Consider the following 22,065-nt stretch of genomic DNA (forward strand, 5'->3'; position numbering starts at 1 on the left):
AAAAGCTTGACATTTAAAAAATTCCCAGTGTGACTTTGCAACGCCCCAGGGGATGTCTTCTTCTACTGGCCAGCTCTGTCTGTGTCTTTTGTGCCCTGAACACTCCCAGTGACCAGAGTTGCTTCCCCTGATACCTCCGCTCCTCCCACCACACCTGTCGTCTCCGTTGGGGAAAATAGACTCCAGATGGAGGTAAAGTCTTTTCCCCCACCCAGAGCCTGGCCAACTCCCCGCAGGGTTGCAGGGCTCCGTGTGCCGGCCCATGCAGTCACAGAACCCAAGGCGGAGGCCAGGGCAGGGCACCCTCTGTGCCCTGTGGGAGGGGAGGGGAGGAGGCTTCCGTCCCTTAAGGGCCTCTGTGGAAGGTAGAAGGTAGCCTGGGTGCTGAGCCCAGCCCTCACCCTGACAGGCAGCAGACGGCACTACTTCCCTCTGAGATGCTGGCAGGCACGGCGGGAGGGATGAGTGGGGCCCAAGAATTGTGCTTGGGCTGCGATCCTGGGGAGGAGGGTGAAGACAAAAGCTCACAGGCATGGTTTACCTTAGTGCACACACACACACACACACACACACACACACACTCACACACACACCCCAGGTTCATCCACAAGAGAATGGAAAACTGAACATTTCATATAACGGAATATTTACAGCAGTTAAAATGATTGAACCAAAACTACCTGTATCAACTCAGATACATCCCACAAGCAACACTGAAAGGAAAAAAAAACTAGTTGTGAAAGAAGGCATATCATTTATAATATATAAATGATGTCATTTCTATGAAACAAAACGTGTAAAACCACACTGTAGGTCGCTTAAAGTACAAAAATGTCTGCGGTTAAATAGCACCTGCTTTGGTTGGAAGAGGCCACCTACAAGGTGACAGGTCGGGAGGTGGCTGGAGTGGGGACACGAGTGGTTTTAATGCACATGCCATGTTTTATTTCTTAAGCTGGGTGATACCTTTATAATTACTTTTGTGTTGTCTTTAAAGCTTTCAGTTTCTTAAATAATGTGTTTTTAAAGAAAAGGAGGAAGGGGGAAAAATAGAAAAAAAAATCAAAGGAACTATGTTAGAACTGGGAATTGAGCCACCTTCTCTAAGTGCTGAATTGTTTAAACCTGGAGCAAAAGAATATTCTCTGGAGCAAACAGAAGCGTCCCTGTGTCCGTGCCTCTGGGACAATGCCCCGTAAACTTGGGCATTTGGGCAAATCCACTCTGATAGCGAATGTCACCTGCCAATGACACACAGCAGCCGTGGACCAGTCCCAACGGGGTGATGGGGAGTAAGTAGCCCTCATTACAGAGCTGTTTGATCGATTTGAGTTCTAGAAGCTGAACAATGACTCTCTTTCTCTCTTTTTTTTCACAGTCATCTTGCAAGGTCTATCCAGGGATTCTCACAGTGGCTGAAACTCCAACAGGCAGGGCAAGACCATTTCTTGGAGTCTAATTTGGCCACAGGCTGCTATTTACCTCCGTCCACATCATTTACTCTTTACTGAGTGAGAAAAGATTTTAATGTCAAAGACTGACACCTGAATTCTATCAATTTCCCCGTTTTCTTTCCGCGGCAACCGTAGCCAATCGGCCTGCGCACGCGGCTGCGGAGGGGGCTGTAATCACAGCCCTCCCTCTCAGGCCGGGGCTGCCCTGCACTTGTTTTCATCCTGCGAGCTCAGTTGCTGGGTCTGTTTCCAGGGGTGTCTTTCAGTGGGTGGCATGAGCTGTGGAATCAGTCACACAAATGATCCACCATATATAAAAAGGCCACCGATACATCAACAGCCCTTAAAACCAAGCAACGGTTAAAATAACTACTAGACCAACAGCAGCAAACGCACCCGGCAGCCCAGCAAAGAGACACCGAGAAGGCAAATCCTGGCATTTGGCTCCTGATTTACGCCCCACTTACCATCTATTCAGGGCATGAAACATTCTGAAGAGCAGATGCTAAAAAATGGGGAAAGCTTGCCGTAACAAGCTGAAAGGCAAGGTGCTGGGGTATTTATGTTCCTAAAGAGGTAATTCTCATGACGTCTGATCCATGTGCCTTCCGTGGGGCCTGGAATGGGGGGCTGGCGGGAGAAGTGGCCACCTCCCTGTCTCCAGCATCAATGCCAGTCGGTCCTGCTCTGGTCAGAAGGCTCCTCTGCCTGATGCTTGGCCCCTCCGCGTGATGTCACAGAGGCAGCCAAGCGACAGTAATCCTGGACTTAGCATCTGAAGACCTGGGTTCAGGTCCCAACTGTGCCATTCATTAGTTGTGTGACAATGGGCAAGTCACTTGCCCTCTCTGAGCCTCAGTTTCCCCATCTGTGCAATGGAGTCAATGATCCCCCATGTCACGATGAGATGGGGTTCTGAGTATGACCCGCTCAGACAGCTGGGCAGGTCCCCAAGGAGCAGTGTGGTGAGCACACGCGGGCTGGATGTTGCATCCTCTTTGCTGAGCCTCCTCATCTGGCAGACCCAGCTGACCTCGGGGGGCTCTGAGGGAGGCCAGGGGGCCAGAAAAGGTGACAGAATGATGAGAGGGAACAGCGAAGGGACAGGTCTAGACCAGCAGGAGAGAGGGCTGCCCCTGGGCCCAGGGAGAAGCTGATGCTGGATCCCCTCAGCTGGACTCCAGGGGTCTGTGGGGACAGAACAGTGTGTGGTAGGTTGGATTATATCCCCCCCGAAGGATCTGTCAAGTCCTAACCCCTGGTACCTGTGAATGTGACCTTATTTGGAAATAAAGTCTTCACAGATATAATCAAGTTAAGATGAGGTCATACTGGAGTAGGGGGCCCTAAATCCAATGGCTGGGGTCTCTCTAAGAGAAAGGAGAGATGCAGACATACATGGAGGGAAGATGGAGGTAGAGATTGGGGTGATGCGTTTACAAGCCAAGACATGCCAGAAGCCACCAGAAGCTGGGGGACAGGCAAGGAGGAATCTCCCTCTGAGCACAACCCTGCCATGACACCTCGATTTGGGATTGCTGGCCTTCAGGACCATAAGGAAATACATTTCAATTGTTTCAAGCCATCCAGTTTGCTATGGAAGCCCTGGAAATCTAACATATGGCCTGAGTAGGAAGCTCTGGGCCTCAGGCAGGACAAGCCAGTCTCTGCCAGCCCCAAATACGGAGGACCTGCTTCCCCAGGCATTAGGTGTTAGCTTCCTGCGTCTTAGGGAGCTCAGCGTGTGTGCACCCACCAAGGAGCTCTCAGGCCTGAGTCCCTGGCATCGTTGAGCTGTCATGTCTATGCACGCGTGCGTATTTTACACAACAGATGTTGGGATCATTGTGGAGTGTGGCTCCACAGATCATTAAATTATTTTCTGGCAGTTGCATTGATTTCCAGTTCTTGATGGAACTGTATCTTCCTATTACATCACTTTTCATTTTCATAAAAATTAATTCAATTTTCTTTGAGTGGAAATAAAGAACAAGGGAAGAGAGGAAAGAAGGGAAGACAGCAAGGAGAGTGAGAGAGCAGGATTCGGAGTCAGATGGAACCAGAATGCCATCCAGTCACAGCTTAGCAGTTGGGCTTCATGGCTGTGTGAGCTTGGGCAGGTCACTTGCCCTCTCTGATCTGCAGCTTTCCCACACAGATGATAATATACACCTCACAAAGTTCTGGGGAAGATGAAATGAAATAGTGGGTCTGAAGGGGTTGGCACAGTAGGCCAACTATTTGTTCTTGTTATCTTTCAGGAGCGTCTTTGCCAAGTGCACCCCGAGTAGGGAAGCTGGTGACACGAACACTGTATGGAACCTCCCAGGCTGCCACCTTTGCCTGCTGCTAGATGTGACCTGTGCTGTCTTAGCAGAGTTGGAAGCCTCAAAGGTAAGGCTAAAACTTAATCGGGAGGAGATCACAGTAGAGGTATGGTTCAAGAGGCGTGAAAAATTGATCCATTCCGGCCAAGAAGGTGGCAGAGTGTGCCAGGCAAGCCCTGGCCCAGCCCTCACCAGTGCCAGTCACGAGCTTAGCACTTCTCATCCAGGCCCTACCCGCCAGGCCGTTACTCCCTCCACTTTACAGAAAAGGAACCTGAGGCCCGGGGCAGTTATGCACGGTGCTCGGCTGCAGGCAGCAGGAAGGCAGGGCTGGACGATTCCATCCACTCTTCCTCTCCCCGCAAGGCAGAAATGTTGACGGGAACCCCTGACACTCCTCTGAGCCCCACCCTACAGCTGCCCCCACAGGGGAGTAGGGCTGGCTAGCCTGTTTGGTGGGGATCTGCGACATTTCTGCTGCCGTCCTGCGTGGGAAGGCTCCCGGGTGTCCTTGTGAGGTTCCTCCATTCGGGAACAGCGGGCCCCCCTGCTCCCGTGAAGGAAGCACCCCTACCTGCGTGCCTCAAACCGCCCCAGGCTCTCGGCAAGGTGCGGATTCTACCTCGGCTGCTCTGGGGTGGAGCCCAGGACTGTGCTGGCCTGTCTCCCAGGCGATGGCAGAGGACCGCACTTGGAGGAGCAAGGTTTTAAAGCAGTGGTTTACAACCTCAGTGCAACTGGACAATCGCCTGGGGAGCCTTTAAAAAATATTGGATTCCTGGCCCCGCTCAGACAAATTTAATTATGGTCTTTGAGGGGCAGAGCCTGGGGGACGGGTATTTTTTGTCGTTCCCCAGGAGGTGCTAACGTGCAACCAAAGTTGAGAATGACTGTTCTAGAAGCAGGCCTGGCTCTCCCTCCACCTGTGGCTCGATGGGTAGTGGGCTGATTTAACTTATGTGCCAGGATTTTGCTCCACAGACAGTGTCCCCTCCTCCTCCTCTTCTGCCTCCTCCCCCACCTACTCCTCCTTCCCCCTCCTCCTCCCTCTCCAACCTCCTCCTCACCCCCTCCCCCATGCACACCTGAGAATCTTAGATCCCTAAAATATGAGTTGCCCTCAAGCCAAAGCTTTTCTCTCCAAGGGAGCTTTTTACCAAAGCTTTGCACCAGAGGTTCTGGGCATCCAGCATTTTCCCAGTGATGTTTAAAGGGGCCCTTTGTCTCCCACCTGGCTGTTTTCCCTGGTGTGTGCGCTTCATCACTCAGAACCCTGCAGGATGAAGGGGACCAAACATCGCAGCCCTAAAAGACCAGCACCCCAGACCTGTGCGCTCTCTGAACCCCTGAGTTACCCAGAGTGGGGAGCAGAGCCTCTCTGCTGCAGGCAGGGGTGAGGCATGATGGAGAAATTGGCCCCATCACCCTCAAACCTCCTTGGTGCCCCCACCTGTCCCCCAGCCTGGCAGCCTACACCAAGCTCTTAACAAGAGGGCAGCTCTCAGCCTGGCTCTCGCCCACTCCGCCTTGTGCCCTGGGCAGCCAGTGGGCAACTGGACAGCTGCAAGGAAGAGAGAGTAGGCTGCCGTGAGGGCCCCTGGCGTCAGCCCTGGGTCCCCTCGGGCCTCCGAGCACAGGCTGGTTGGAGTCATCAGGCCGCTGAGGTCACAGAGCGCATTTCAGGAGTACTGAGGGAGAGCTCCTCTCCCCTGGAGTGTGGGCTGCACCACGGCTCGATTATGACAGAGTTCTGAGCAGGGAAAGCAGTGACTGTTCAGTGGTGGAACCTGGCAGGTGCCTCCCCGCCCAAGTGGTCCAGGTAAACACCACTCTTAGTAAATGACGCTGATGTCACTTGCGGCCTGGGCTCATGCAAAGGGAACGCTGCCTTTCCTTTGCATAGTCTTCTCCCAAATCTACAGCCACAGGTGAGAAAATATCTGACAAGACCGAGGGGCATCCTACAGATGCCTGATTGATGTTCTTCCAAGCTACCAGGGTTGTAAAAAACAAGGAAAAGTGGGCAGCTGTAACAGATTGACCCTCATGTCCTGGAGGGGGTCCTCGAACAGAAAAGGGACATAGGTGGGAAAACTGGGGAAATCCAGGTGAGGTCTGTAGTTGAGGGCACCAGTGTTAGTTTCTTAGTTTTCGTCAATGTGCTCTGGTGGGGGATGTAATGTCAAGGGAGGCTGGGTGAAGGGGACGCGGAACCTCTCTGTGCCAACTTTGTAACTCTTCTTTGAATCTGAAATTATTTCGAAATTTAAGGGTTTTTTTTTTTAATGTATTGAGGGGAAAATAAATGAGGTGAGGAATGCGCTCTCTGTCTCTCTCTTAAACTCTGATCTACAAGGTAGGGTCGTGAAAGAAGAAGGAGAACAGCTGGGCTGCTAGCTGGGGCTGGATTTACTGCTAGAAAACAGGGCTGCTTTGCTCTCTCAGCTGTGATTTACAGCCAAGGACCCAGACCCCCATCGATCCTTGCTCAGAGCCCCCGGTGCAGGCGCGGGGTCCTCTGGGCAAAATCGATGCCTGGAGGTGACTCTGTGCATTTCACTGCCGTCACAGGAATCCAGATTTATGTTCTGGGCAAGACATATCCCAGGACCACGGGAAGGGGGCTGAATGGGGAGTCAGGAGGTCTGGGTTCCAGGCTCCATTCCACCACTTACATCCGTGTGATTTAGGGCTATTTACGTTTCCTTTCTGGACCCGAGTTTCAGGACGGGGTCTCTGTGGCCCCTTCCAGCTCCTGTCGGCAGGCTTCTTTGATTACAAACAGCAGACATGGCCATGGGTAGAAAACCTTGAGTATAAAAGAATGTCATTGGGAGGAGTCTAGGGAAAGGCTGGAGGCCCAGAAACGGGTACAACCAGTAGTAACCAAGGTAGAGTAATTGTTGCAGTGGCAACCCGACATTTCAGGGGTTTAACACAGTTCAGGGTGTCACGGTCTAGCTAGGTGATTGGTGGTGCTGGTGGTGGTGGTCCTGGTGGTGGTGGTTGCTGGTGGTGACTGTGGGGCCCTTTGCTCTACAGAGTCATCTGGGGATCTGGGTTCCTTCCGTCTTGTGGCTCCTCCCTGCTCTGAGTTCTTGGGATCCTCTCCATTCGACCGTTAGATGGTGAAACAGAGTGAGGACCACAAGTTGGAGGTTTGTAATGGACCATGTTGGAAATGACACACATCACTTCCATGCACATCCCACTAGCCAGGCCTAAGTGCAAAGGAGCCTGGGAAGTGTAGTCTGAGCATGTTCCCAGGAACACATGGAGGCAGGAACACTGCAGAGCCCAGGGCATCTCTGCCCCAGGCAATGAGAACTACTCAAGAGGTTTGCTGAGGTTGGACCACTGGGATGAGTAAGTTCCCACCATCCAAAAAAAAAGCCCATCCTTGCAGCTCTGTGCCCAGATCTAGAAGCCGGGGAGAAAGTCCCGCAGGCCTGGCTTAGTCTCCGGCCCGCCCCTCGTCTTAAGGGAGCGCAGGGCTGATGCTTCCCAGATGGCACACAGCACGGGAGGGGAGACACCTGCACAGAAGCTCACCTACCAAGCCCCAGGGTGTCTGGACCAAAGCAAGGGAGGCCCCTGGGGGCCCAGGCACACACACCTCTTCGGGCCACACGTAGGACACGGGGTCCCTCAGAGAGAGTCCTGGTCCTTCAAGGCCTATCGAATGATCCGTTGATTAGAATTAGAAGTGACAGGAGAAATGGAGAATGTCCCCAAAGAGACCCAGCTTGTTCCTACAGCACAGGGGTTAGTAAACTATGGCCCGCAGACGGCTTCCCATTTTTATGAGTAAAACTTTATTGCAACACAGCTGTGCTCACTCACTGACATGTTACTGTGTGTTTTCACATTACAAGGGCAGGGGAGAGCAGGTGTGACAGGGACTGCACACCTCGGAAAGCTGACAATATTTACTGCCTGGCTCTTCAAGACAAAAGCGGTCGACTCCTCCCGCAGGGGGAGCAGCGGGATGGATGGATTGAAGGCAGCTTTAAATCCTTAAGACACGTCCCCATTGAGAAGGGGATCTCTTTCCCTTCCCTTAGGCCCTGGATGGCGGAAGTGATGCTATGTCAGTTCCAGCCTAGATTTTAAAAGATTATTTCCAGTGGTGCTTTCTGTTTCTTGGAGCCTAAGCTGACTGCCCAGCTAGAGGGATCACATGGAGAGCCCAGCCTTCCAGTCATCCCCACCAAGCCACCAGGTGTGTGAAGCCACCTCAGACCTTCCAGGACCAGGCTAGCCACCAACTGAACGTCACCGAGTGACTCTAGACATTGCCACCTAGAATAGAAGACACACCCAGCTAAGCCCACACCAGATGTCTCGTCCACAAAACCATGCGTGTGTGATTAACTGGTGGCTGTCATGTCACTGTTTGTCATGCAGAGACAGACCCAGGGCTGCAAGGGACGAGAGAGACTGCCAGAACATCATTCCTGCTGTCTCTGACTGAGCACCTGAGCGACCGAGACGGGAGAGGGCTGGAGATCACTGAACCACACCACAGACAGGCCGTGACTTGGGGAGACTAACTCTGAGCCAGCCCAAGTTTTAAATGCTGAAGGTGGAGGGGAAGCAGGCTACTCTGGAGAAAGAAAAGGAAACACGATGGCATTTTAACTGAAGCTGCACACTCTGCCAGGTCACTTGGGCATCCTTCCTGCACTCTACTGAAGTGTGGAGAGCCACATGGGGGACAACGAAAAACAGCACCCACCCCTAGAGTCCCCTGGGAGTCCTTGAGGAAATCACCCAAAACAAAGAGAGAGCAAAGATGTGAGGGGAGCTTGGGGAAGACGGTTGACACTGAAGATGAAGACGTGCACTTCACTGTGTTTGTAAAGGGAGAACAGAGCAGTGTCTGTTTCGTCCCTCTGACCTGCCATGGGTAGTGTCTCTACGTTTACGGTGATTGCGTTGGGCCCGCCCAGAGACTCCAGGGTAATGTCTCCAACTCAGGGTCCTTAATCTAATCACACCTGCAAAGTGCCCTTTGCCACCGTATTCACAGGTCCTGGGGAGAAGGATGTGGGCATCTCTGGGGAGGTCCATATTCTGGCCACTGCAGTTGGCAATCATTATTTCTCAGAATCAGGATTTGGAGTTGTTCTTAATCTTTGAAATGTCATAATGAATATATATCATTTTTACAAGAAAATACTGATTATTGTCTGAAATACAAAGCAACTCCCTTGCCTCTCTGGGGTCTGGCTACTCCCCACAGTGGGAACCTGTGTCAACATACTCATAACCAGCCAGTGGGTTTCTGTCCAGATGTCCCCGGAGCATTCACCGTGGGGCAGTGCTGCTCAGTCCCCGTGGGCCTGGATTGTGTCGCAGGGCATGCGGAACATGCAATCCGCACACAGACAAACCTGGACGATGAGAAGGTGCTTAGCTATCACGGCAATACGGCCAACCTCTAGAGAGAATGGACTCTGGGTGGGCACTCGCCCTGCCTTCTCATATTTAATTGTCACATAAGCATAATCAAGGACAGATTCTGTTATCACCCATTTTACAGCAGCTCGAAGTTTCAGCAGCTCGCCCAAGAGCTGAGGTCACATGGCAACTTCCCATCTGCAGATCTGTCACCTCCGGGGATAGAGGCCAGCATCTTACTCATCACGGTGGCCTCTGCACCTGGCTCCTTGGAAGCATTTAGGGGTGGGCAGGTTTGCCGAGTTACACGTGGGAGCAGGACCTGTGCTTTGCTCCCCGACCAGGCCCCTCAGCCCCGTGTCCCCACCTCTGTGTCACTTCAGAGGACAGAAGGGCCCACAACCCTCCATCTTCCTCTCCACAGGCATTCAGCGCAGCACCTGCTGGGGAGAGACAGAGCGGAAAACTGAGGCTCGGGGACCTTAAAGGAATTATGTTTTCTATTCTGTTCACTCTGGCAGCAGAAAAAAATAAAAACAAACAAACAAAAAAAAACAAAAAAAGAAAAAAACCAGTGACCATTCAGTAAATGATCTGTATTAACAAAACTGTTGTTGTGTGTGTGCATGTGTGGGGTGTGCATGCGTGTGGTGTGCATGTAGTGTGCGCATGTGCACGCATGTGAGTGGGTGCTCGTGTGCTCGTGCGTGGACACACCCGCATCCTGGTGCACAGGCGTCTTACTTTTCAGCAGACTTTGGACGACCTATGTCACCTGTAAGGTAGAGACGAGCCTCAGCTGTCACTGCACTCAGAGCACTGGGGCAACTCTTGGGGACCCACAGAGTAACAGGGATGGGCATGAATCTGGGGCCTGGGGACAGAACCTCCAGGGGGCGTCTCAGGGTGGATGCTGTTTGAGGAAATGTTCCCCGTTGGACCCAACTGTGTTGTATCTGGATCCGGCCTCCTCTGCCCCAGGGCTCCCACCTTCCCTGTCCTTGCACGGGAGTCAGAGGTCAAGGTATAGCCAAGGGACTCCTTATTAGGGTCTCTGGCTCTGGCCCAGTAAATCAGCAGTCAAGGCCTTCGGGGCCCTACTGCCAACAGGACAGCCACTGGGTGGAGCCCTTGAGCTGTAAACTGCTTATACTGCGATGTCGGCTGAAGGGATCTGCAGCTGACGGGGAAGGTTGCAGCCCCTGAAGAAAGTAGGTGCCTTTAATGTGTTGCTTTGTGGTTTTCTTGTGGCCCACAGCAGTTGAGAATTTGTCGCTACTCCTTCAAACAGGCTGTGATTCTGTGCCCTTGAGCTTAGATATGGCAGAGCTGGGAAGGACACACTTGGAGGACCAGGGCAGGCACTGGCCATGCCTGCACCAGGCTTGCTGTGTGACTCTGAGCGCGCCCCTTGCCCTCTCTGGGCAACAGTGTCCTTATACCCAGGATTCTTATACCTTATACGTCAGGATTCTTAGGTAGAAATGACAGAACTAAACAGAGCTGCTGAATAGCTCACAGGATTCAGAGGAAGGCAGAAAGCTGGGTGAAACAAGAAACAGGGGGGCTGACAGCTCAGGGCCAAGCAGGGTCACGCCAGCACTGGCTGGCTTGAGGTACCACATCTGTCCTCTTCCCCCAGTGACCACCTACTGGCCTGGCTGCAGGACTCTGGCTCTGTCACTGCTGCCGAGCGTTGCTGCATTTGTGTGTGCCTTCCAGAGGGTTCCAGTCCTGGATGGGGTCACATGACCAAGACACATCTGCTCGAGGCTAGGGAGAGGGGCTATCTGCCCCTCCTATTTCCACGGTGCGGAAAGGGGCTATCCCCCAGTGGGAAGGGTCTCGGATGCTGGTGGCTAACAGTGACCAGTGTTTGCCACATTCCTGGTCTATATTGCAAGTTGGATCAGCCTGAGCTCTTACTTCTTACAATAGCAGAACCAGCAAACGCAAACACTTCGGTAGCGCATCCCAGACATTATTCAAAGTAGCTTATATATGTATAAACTCAGTTAATCCTCAGAACAATTCTGCAAGAGAAATTCTATTATCATCCGCATTTACAGGTGAGGAAACTGAGGCATGGTGAGTTTAAATAATTTGCCTACGATCACACAGCTAGTACGAAGTGGAGCAGGCATTTGAACTGGGCAGTCTGGTTCTCTTAACCCCGTGTTACGCTGCCATGGAGGGCAATCCTTTTAGGCATCTCCAACGAGTCTTGCTACCCAAGAAACAGACCAAACATCAGCACTGCCCATCAGGTTGAAGTGTCTCTGCTCTTCTAAGCCCTCCTTGTCTCTTTTTAGTGACAAAACCACACTTCTGTCGGTAGAGTTCATCTTTATGAGAAGATTTTCTTACTTTGCTGAATACAAGTGAGTATCAGGAGTGAGGGTGACATATATTTCTTTGCTAGACATTAAATCAAGGAGTCCAGAAGGTGAAAAAGAACACGTGTTTACTTTTCAGACGCTCCTTGTGGATTTTCTGCCAAATTGCGTTTTGTTCAAGGGACGGGAGCTTGGCGTCTTTGCACGAACAGACCACCAGAGGGCGGACCGTGCCGCCACATGACCCTGTCAGGTTTTGACTTGAGAGTCGGATCTCTAAGTCTGGTTGCCCCAGAGCAGGTGATTTACAAAGCATCCGGGAGGTGCGGCTCGAGGAACTAGAACTGTATTTTTACCTGCCTCTCATTTTCAGCAATCCGGCAGAAGTCTGTCTTTGGCACACAGAGGAAGTGCCTGCCTCCTGCAAAGCATGATGGCATTGTTTGGGAGAAGGGGTCTAGTGTGGGGGACCCAAGCCCTCAAGTGTTACTGCCAACCCTGTCCCCCGCAGAGAAATTTACCTCTGCCCTCCTCCCCCAGTCTCCAGCTGTGACTCCCGTTTTGTATCCAGCCAGAGTCTGATGCCTCTTTCCTGCTCTCAGACAAGCCTGCGGGAGCTGACTGGGCACATGGCCACCTCACAACTGCAGCCAGCCTGTCCCTTCAGCAGAGGTCTGGCTCAGCAGGACACTTAAAGGCATTTCCTGAGGCCAGAAGGAGCCCCTCAGCCCTCCCATTTGGGGAAGAAGAAAGGGATACGCACCCAGCAGGTGAAGAGGGGCACGATGCTAGGATTCCAGGTGGGAGGCTCTGGGCACCTCCAGGGGGTGCTCCAGGCAGTGTTGTGCCCTGTCCTTGGGATCCCAGCAGCTCATCTCCCTCAAAGCGTCTCTCCTGAGGACCAGGGAGAAGCAAGGGAGAGGACGCCTGAGTGGGTGTGATTCCCATGGAACCCACTTTCGTCTTTCCCTACCCAGGGTTTCCTATCACCTGCTGGGAGAGTCACCTCCTCCAAGAAGCCCTCTCTGATCCCCTTGGTCCTTCGAGGTAAGGAAACACCTCTGAGTCCTCCAGGTCCCCCATGCCTGGCTCCAGCCTGGAACAGACACCAGGAGTAAGAGATGAACGAGTGAGTTGCTCCTGACAGCAAGTGGGTGCAGCCGCCTCCTCACCGCCACAGCCCCGCGCTCACACGGGTGCACTTGCATCTCTACGTGAATCCCTTTCCATATGAATAGAATTATAGCCTACATTTCATTCCACCACTTGCTTTCTTCTTTAAACCTCCTGGCCCATCCCCTGCCTTCAGACCCAGCCCAGCAAAGCAGTCTCCCTGGTCAGATCCCTCCTGTGGCTCCTGCCTTGCCAAAGTCTGCACTTGACCCCTACCCCACCCCCATAGCCCAACCACAGTGTGCCCCGCCCTGTTCTCTCCACTCCATGCTCTTTGGCACCTGCTGACCCTTCCCTTCATCTCCCTGGGGAGCTCCTGCTCCACCTCCAGAGAGCTGCAGTGTCACCTCCCCCATGAAACCTCCAGGGTTCCTCCAGGACCAAATGCGGGCAGAGTGTCAGAGCTGTGCCTAGGCAAGAAGCAGGTGAGGTGTCCTAGGAGCCTCCTGGCCTGGATGGAGAGGCTACCTTCAGCCTGTGCAAGGTTCAGAAAGAACTCCTAAGATTCCAGGGCATCCTCCAACCCACTGCGGAGAGAGCTCACAGCTTGCTGCATTATTTAGTCAGGAAAGAGAAGAGCGATCCTGGTTCAAACACTTGCAGGGCATTTAGCATCTGACACGAGCAGACACTTACAGAAGACCCACTGCAGGATACTATGGGGTCCCAGGCTGCTGGGAAGCAGCGGGGAACAGAACTTGACTTTGCCTCCATCCATGTATTAACTCATCAGATCATCTGTCGGGGCAGGACAGAGATGACGAGGAAAGCGAAGCCCAGGGAAGCTTTTGCAGCACATCAGAGCCACCGTGCTGTGCTGTGGGCATGTATGGGACACTCTGAACAGTGCCCAGTGCAGTAGTCCCGGAGACTCACCCTGCCCGCAGCAGCATCTAACACCTACCATGTGTGGACCAGACCGTTGCATCATGGGAGCAAAGAGAAGCAGGGGAGCCAGAGATGGCTTTTTAATTTATGCAGTGGTTTCGACCGGAAAGTCTAGGGTGGAGGAATTGGGGGAAAAACTGAGCTATATTTTAGGTGCTCCAGTAGGTTGTCTCATTTAAAAGAAACATGTGGTGAATTATTTTCTAATGCAAATATGTCCTAATTTTACCTATTTCTTAGTCTGGCTTTTTTGTGCCTTGATTTGAGTACCGACTTCTTGCACAATCCACATAGCAGTACTCCTTTTGTCTCTTGAATTTGGAGAGGGTATTTTGCACAGAAGTTTCCAATTGTTCTGTGGTGGAATTTGTCAGCCTCCCCTCTGTGATTTCTTCCAGAGCCTCAAAGTTTAGAGAAAACTCACTTCTCTACCAAAGTTATGAATATTTAACTTTGGCTACTTTTCTATGATTCCATTTTTACATTTAACACTTCAATTTTTGAAAATTGTGTTGGAGAGATGAATCTAGAAATGTCTTCATTTTCATCAGATTGCAAATCAATGATCTTGCTGTTTTGTGCACCTGCTTCACCGTCAGCTATTTAATCTTGGTTTGTTTTTTTTTTCATCCCCTCCCTCATTCTCACTCCTCTCCCGGAGTCTATGTGATCCTTCTGGTCCATTGTCCATGCATTAAGCATTCACACACGCGTTTGCCCACATACACTCTACCTTTTTCTTGTATAAATAGGACTATATTATATGCATCAGTCCCAACTTGCTTTCTTCACTTAACACTGTGTCTTAGGGACACTTCCATGCTGTGCATGGAGGTCCCCTCTACTTACTAACGACCACACACTATTCCTTAGGATAACTGTAACTCATTTTATTCAACCAGCCCCCTGTTAATGAACTTTTCATTTGTTTCCAATTTCTCACTATTGTAAACAATGAAACAATGAACATCTTTGTTACGTATGTATTTGAAAACACATGATCATCTCTTCAGGATAGATTCCTAGACGTGGAACTGTTAGACCTGGAGTTTTGATATATATACTATCAAATTATCTTTGAAAATCTCTCACCCATTTGCATTTCCATGACAATGTAAAAGCATGCTTATTTCCCTGCATACATGCTAACACTTGATATTATCTTTATTTTAAATTCTTGATGATATGATAGGTAAAAATAACCTCTCGTTGTTGTTTTCTTGTGCATTTCTTTGATTACCATTGACTGTGTGCATTTCCTCCTATGTAACATGCCTCTGTTGAATGAATAGACAGAAATAAGTGGAACGTCAACCAGGTTCTCAGCAGACATGTGGCATGGTGAGGGTGAGAAGGACGAGAACAGACTTGTCCCAGTGGGGGAGGAGCTGGTGAGGCAACAGGGATCCTTCCCACCACTCTGATTGCTGCTGGGCAGAGCTGGGCAGAGCACACAGTCTGTGGGCGATGGAACAGGGAGAACCAGCCAAAAAGCACTTCTCAGGGCTGGCTGCTGGTAAAGATGGTGCAAGTTGTACCCAGACCACAGAGACCTTGCCATGGGGTGTAGGTGGGGCTAGACACCAGCCAGAAATCTGCCTGTGTGCTGTGTAACGTTCCCCAGGGGCCCGTGGTTTCCAGGAAACTGAGATTTTTGCAATTCATCTGCCTGCAGGGGGTACCTGTGTCTAATTTACACAAAGCCTCCCTAGGTGGCACCTTGTTAACTTGGCTACATCAACCTTTGGAGGCCCACATGGTCAGGGAGCAGGTGAGGATGAGGGCTACGTGTCAAAAAGGACCTTTGAGACTGCCTCTCACCTCTGCCACACCAGCCACACCTTCAGTGGCGTGCTGAGACACCCGCATTCCAGCATGTACATTCTCCATCCAGACCCAAGTCTCATTCTTTCCAATGCTGGAACCACAGCTTAAAGTATGGGGAAGTAAGAAAGCTGGTCCACTCCTGAACAATTGGGTGGAGGAATTACTCCAACCTCCAAGCACCCAGGCTTTCTAAGACAGGGCTCTTGCCTGGCTTAGAACTTCAACAGCCACTTATGTGTCTGGTAGCTAGGTAGATTTCCTGGATTGAGACTCCAACACTTCTCAGAGACAAGAACCCCTAAGAGGGATTCTGTCCTTTTTCAGGCTTCAGAGAGGCACAAATATTTTATTCCATTAGCCTTTATTTATTTTTTGGAATACAAGGAGTTAAAATCAGAACAAATCAAGGTCCCAGGAGCACGGAGCAAGAGATTCATGAAGACGATTGTTTGAGACACTCAGATTGTTAGTGGATTGGGGCCATGTGGGAGGATGCCATGAAAGAGATAATACTTGTTATGACATTTAATCAACTTCATTGTTTGACAGTGGAGAAGGATAAATAATTTGGCTCTCTTAAAAACTTAGGAACAGAATGCGGAGGGCTTGTGGTTTCCCAAAATTTACAGCATCATTTTATCCAGATATTCAAGGAGTGAACCAAGAGTATTTTTGGAAAGTGTTCAGCTGGCAGTGGAGTGGTTTGACAGTCAGGACTCAGGGCTGAGAGGTGTAGAGGACAGACATGCATCTATTGCTGACATGCTGGGGAATTTGTACAAGACTCTTCCCCATTCTGGATCTCCATTATCCTGTTCATAAATTGATAGAGACATCACTTCTAGTCCTGATGGAGCACCAGCACCATTTTCCCCACTCACCTCAAACAAGTAGAAAACTAAATAACATACATGAAACAGCAGGCAGTGCAAAACATTGATCCTCCCTCCTACAAAGAAAAGAAACAAACAAGGTGAATCCAATGACTGACCAGATTTCTACCTGAGAAAGCTTCTGGCTGACAGTACAGGGAGACGGTACCACAGACAGAGCTTAGTGCTCTCACATGGCTTAGAAACATAGTCCAGAGTTCCTGTAAAATCAAAAGGGCTATAATTTGTGAGATAAAATAATAATTTGTGAGAAGAGGGAGCTGCTCAGAAAGAGAGAACTTCAGAGACATGAAAGGGGATTCCCTCGAGCCTTTGCATGTTGGCATATGTACGTATGGAAGGCGGCCAGGGAATGAACACCCAACAGGAGCAGAGAGAACAGCTCCAGCTCTCGCACGGGACTAGGAAGACGTCCTAATGCTGGATATCAAATGAAATACTCAAAACATGGGCTTCAGTAGTGGGCAAAATTCACCCACTAGACTGAAGGCTACCCTTGTTCCACTCTCATAAAGCTAGAAATAAGTCCTGAAAAGGATCAAATGCATTCCAAGCAACTTACCTGTGTTTCAGAGCAAAGCCCAAGAAAATTTGAAGGAATACAACAAAATCCAGCGACCAAAAACAGTAAAACAGTATCAAGCTTTCAAAAACAGCAGGAAAATATAATCAGAAGAAAAATTAATCAATAGAAATAGACTCAGAAATGCAGAAATCATAGAATCAGCAGACAAGACTGTTTGAAAATATCTGATCATTATTTCCATGCTTTGTAAAGATTTTTATTTTGGATTTTTTTATTTGTTTATTTTTACATAAAGTCACAGTGTGGAGGAAATGAATGGCCACTGAGACTTCTTTGATGCATTTGCCTTTTTCTCTGGGCCGGGTGAATTGAAAGTCACAAATTCTGTGCCACTGTGGGCCTGGGGCAGATTTGGGGTCTACTGGAACATGCTCTTAAAGCTGTAAAGAGCTTGAACAAGTGGCTGGAACATGAAGACTGGCATCGATCATGGGATATCACGTGTGTGTGTGTTTGTGTGTGTTCAGTGCAGCACAAGGAGCTTGCCCACCTAGACTGGCATTCCTCCACCCCACTGGTGTTTTACGTTGTTAGACAGCCTCAGTCCCTCATGTGACGTGTTAACCCAAAGAGCATGTCAGCCCAGACTCCACGTTCTCACCCATGTCATGAAGGGTGATTAAAGAAAAGTTCATATATTAAGGCAAAGGGATGTCATTCTGGCTTATACAAGAGTTAACTTGAATTTTATGCTAACTTGACCAGTCTGTTTGTGGTCTATCAGACATACATTGTACATCTGCTTTAATTACTAAAGGGAAAGGCCCCCAGACCAGAAGCAAAGAATGCCCATGTCCTTCCTGGGACACCAATGCTGGTATTTCTTTGATGATGAGACTCCCTTCCCAGGTGCCAGGCCCATATAGACTTGCTGTGTACATGTTGATCTTTTTCTTTTCTTTTCTTTTCTTTTCTTTTCTTTTCTTTTCTTTTCTTTTCTTTTCTTTTAAACCTTGATGGAATGTATCCTTGACTTGTTTGATAGTCTTTGTTTTGACAAGGCATAAAACTGTACTGAAAACCATGCTTCTCCAGAGCAGTTGCCAAAGTGCAAACACAGCATGAATGGGCTGTCCCAGGCTGAAATCCAGGTTTTGGCCTCTGTGTTCCCACCTGGAGATCAAGGTCCTCTTCCACGCTTATTCAGGAGGTTGGCAGAACTTCCTCTGGAGCTCTGTCTCATGAGAAATAGAACCCCCTGATTTGTTTAACATCACTAGTTGTCAGGTCCTCTGTTACTCTCACCTGAGCACTGTAACTGACTCAGGGTAGGTTGGTGTCCCCCTTCAACAGCGGCAGACACTGAGGTACCAGGAGGCACTGGAGAACCTCCACTTGTTCTGACAGTGGAGACAGTTCTTCATGGCCCCACATTACACCTTTATAAGGCATTATTTCATTAGAACCTCGTAGCTCCTTTTCGGATTTTTAAAATATTTTTTGTTACAGATGGGGAAACTGAGACCCAGAGAGAAAAGGTAAATTTCTTAAGAAATTTTAGCCTCTTAAGGTCAGAACCCAGACCAGAGACAGGGCTTTCTGACTCCTAACTTGGAGCTGGCTATCACACCCCTCTTCCACCCCCAGCTGTGGTCTTCAGCCTGGCTCTCCTGTTGGCTGGCTGTGGTCCAGCCTCAGTACCCACCCTTCTGCCCTGGGCCAGCATCCAGGACCTGCAGGAGAAGGATGCTGGCATGTCCTTTGGCAGAGCACAGGGCCCATCATCACTCACCTGTTGACACTGGTTGGTATCCACATACTTCCTTTGCTCTCACAGAGGTGGCCACCCCCCCCCCCCCCATGAGTAGGAGGTAAGAGGATCCGGCTAGGGCTTTGATGGGGGAATGGGAGTATAGAATCAGGTTCCCAGCTCCCCCAGACAGGCCCTCAGCTGGAGACCCAAAGGACCATTTTCCAAGCACAGGCAGATCTTTTGTGCCACCCCACAAGGGCTTCCAGGAGCAGCCTGTCAAAATAAATTGTCTATTATGGATTATGGGGGGCTGGGGGGACCAGCTGTTACTGAAATGCCTGGGCTAATTTTAAATCTATTTATTATGCATGATTAATTACCAAAGCCCTGAGAGAAATAAGGGAACATAGCTCCTATAGCACATGACAAAGCCACACTGAGGATATTATTGGAGCCAATCCTCTCCTTTCATTGCTGTTGTAAATATTTTAATCTTAGGATAGACCTAGATTTATACAAAAGTTGTGAAGATGGTACAGCATTTGCACATACCCTAAACCCTGCTTCCTCTGTTATTAACATCTTACATGAATTGTGGTACGTTTATCACACTTAATAAAACAACATGGTTAACAAAGGTGCATATTTTATTCAGGTTTCCTTCATTCTTCCCTAATGTCCTTTAGTCTGTTCCAGGGTCCCGCATCACATTGCTGTCATGTCTTCTTAGGCTTCTCTTGGTTCTGACAGTTACTTAGACTCTCCTTGTTCTTAATGACCTCGACCTTTTTATGGAGTACAAGTCAGATATTTTGTAGAATGTCCCTCTGCTGTTATTTATCTAATATTTTATTAGACGGGTGCTGTGGGTTTTGGGGAGGAAGATCATAGCAGTAAAGTGTTATTTTCATCACGTTATATCAAGGGTACATACCATCACTGTGACTTCCCACGCCTGATGTTTATCTTAATCATCTGGTTAAGGTAGTATTTGTAAGATTTCTCCACTGTAAAGTTACCTTCATTTTTTTTTTAACCCCCTTTCCACACTCTACTCTTTGAAAGTCACTGCCTGAAGCCCACATGCAGTGAGAGAGAATTATGAAGCCCATAAATTCTTTGGACTTCTTCTGCACAGGAGATTTGTTTCTTTCCTCCTATTTATTTATTTATTCATCCATTTAGTTATCAGTATGGACTCATGGATATTTCTTTTATACTTTGGGTTATAAACCAATATTGCTATATTTATTTTGTTGTTCAGATTGGGAGCTCTTTTAGTTGGCTCCTGTGTCTCTTTGACATACCCCTATTGATGTGTGTGTGGTATGTTAGCACCTCCTTACTTTCTGGTACGAGATACTGCAGGCTTATCTTGTATATTTCCTTCCCTAGTCCTCGAATCAGTCTTTTCTCCAAGGAGCACTAGTTCCTGTCATTGAAGAAGGGTGTTAGAAACCAAGATTCAGGTGCTAGGTGAGCTCATTGCTACTGGGGTGACACACTAAATTAGAAGAGTATCATTATTTGTAACATGGAGGCCCCCAGTGCTCCTCTGGCCTCCCATTCACATCACTCATACGATGACATAACTATTACAAGCTAGAGACTCAGTTTCCCATGACAGAGGTGAAACAAATGCTAACTCAGTTTTCTATTATTAAGGTATTTCCCTGAGCCCTAAGCTTAGATGGTCCAAGAGAGGCCCCCTAGGAGATCCCCATAAACTTTTAATTTCAGATAGGAAAACTGAGTCCACAGAGGGGCAGTGTCTTGCTCAAGATCCAGGAATGAACTCATGAAGCTAGGCCTTTGGGAGAGCAGTCTCCAGATGCCCACATGGGACCACCCTCCAAGCCTGGTATTCACCAGCCTTTACCCCCTACCCAGCCCTGTCACTGCTGGACACCGAGTGACATTATTTCCCTAAGAAAACAATTGCTTAAAAGCCACAGAGCTCTTCCCACCCTGTGTTCAGACCCTGGAAACTCCTCCTAAGGTGAATCTTCTGCAGCTGCAGTCTTTCTGCCCAGAGCTCGTTTTGAAAAGGTTGTTTTCTGAGCAGCTAAACATCAGTGCAACTAGATTGGAAGGCCTATGCGTCCTGATAGAGAAAGTTGCTGCTTGGAGATTTTCTTCTCTCTCAGCATCTCTCCCTCCCCCGAGGGACAGAGCCCCCCAGATAACCTGTTTGTCACATTTGTCCCATGGGCAGAGCTCCAATGTGATGGGGAAAGGGTTCAGGGGAATCTGAATTTCCCGTCTTCTCTGCACTTCACCCCCAGAGCTGTCTTTCTTGGGAAGGGGTGATCTCAGTAAGAAGCCACCTGCTGCGCCCACTTCAGTTAATACCACCCCAACCTCCAGGCTGGATGTCTTCCTGAAGCAGAAGCAAGCTCTATTCTGCCCTCTTTGCTGTCTCCTAGGGTAGAAGGTCCAGGTGTGAGCAGGCAGGGATGTCCATTAGCCCTTGTGGGATTAAGAGTCCATGTGCCATGGATGAGGGGAACCCACTGGAGCCTTGAGGAAGGAAAGCTTCCCTTACATGCTGTCTGCCCTGAGCAGCCATCAGCACCATCACTGTGCTCAGGGTCAGATATCAAAGCGTCCCTTTTCTGGAAGCCACTGGAAGCTGTGGGGAACTTGCCAGGAGAAGGAGGAGCCTCGGTTTCCCAGTCCAGACAATGAGGAGCTTGCACAAAGTGACTCTGAGGAAGGCCTTTGAAAGCCACTGCATTCAGCTGCTGAGAACAGAGATCCCTGCCTCTCCTCAGTTCTGGCTTAGTGGATTTGGGTTGGGATCTAATCCAGGAGGTTCTGAGACCCAGCACATTTGTAAACCACTGTGATGGGCCATTTTGAACTGAGGAGAATCTGCAGGGGCTAATCAGCCACAGTGATGACCAGGGCAGATAAAACCACTTCCCCTTTCCTCACTCGCCTGTGGGCTGGGGCTGCAGGGGAGCTTGGGCTTGGGCACTGGACAGCCCTGGCTTCTGCCATTTTTGTCTCTCACTCACCAGAATCCAGGGAGCCACGGGCTCTACTTCCAAGCAGCTCTAGCCCCTGAACCTCTGAAGCTAAAATGTGCAAATTGCTTCAGGGAATGTCCACTGCCCAAATTCAATTTGAATACCACTGTGTTGCTAAGAGCATTTGCTACAGAGAATGAGCTAATGTGAAACTGATGTTTAGAAAAATCTTTACAGAAAAGCAAAATTGTCTGGGCTTGGGGGAAGCTACCCAGTTTGCAAATTTCCTCCCTGTTTTCCTTCCCTTCTTATTTCTTCTTCCTTTTCCCTTACCTCCTCCCCTGCCCTCCCTCTTTATTCTTTTCTGTCAATACCCAGAGAATGTTTTAATTTTGGAAACAAATGCTATGTTAGCCAAAGTTATGTGATATGTGAAAGTGTGGGATGTGGGAGGGGAGGATCAGAGGGAGGTATCTCAACACCTACCAAGGCAAGGAAGTAGCTTTGAAGAAG

General features: G+C 49.5%; 1 long non-coding RNA gene across 2 annotated transcripts; it reads left to right on the plus strand.

Moving 5' to 3' along the window:
- The first annotated feature begins 1,257 nt into the window (after nt 1-1,257).
- Nucleotides 1,258-8,893, plus strand: LOC116155963 (uncharacterized). Of its 2 annotated transcripts, none has more exons than XR_010382063.1 (3): nt 1,258-1,511; nt 3,716-3,848; nt 8,189-8,893. It is a non-coding gene; the product is annotated as an uncharacterized LOC116155963 (long non-coding RNA). The 2 variants fall into 2 exon arrangements; XR_010382062.1 differs by lacking the exon at nt 1,258-1,511 and adding an exon at nt 1,546-2,030.
- Nucleotides 8,894-22,065: the final 13,172 nt, after the last annotated feature.

This window comes from Camelus dromedarius, chromosome 8 (assembly GCF_036321535.1).
Source record: "Camelus dromedarius isolate mCamDro1 chromosome 8, mCamDro1.pat, whole genome shotgun sequence".
Classification (NCBI taxonomy): Eukaryota; Metazoa; Chordata; class Mammalia; order Artiodactyla; family Camelidae; genus Camelus; species Camelus dromedarius.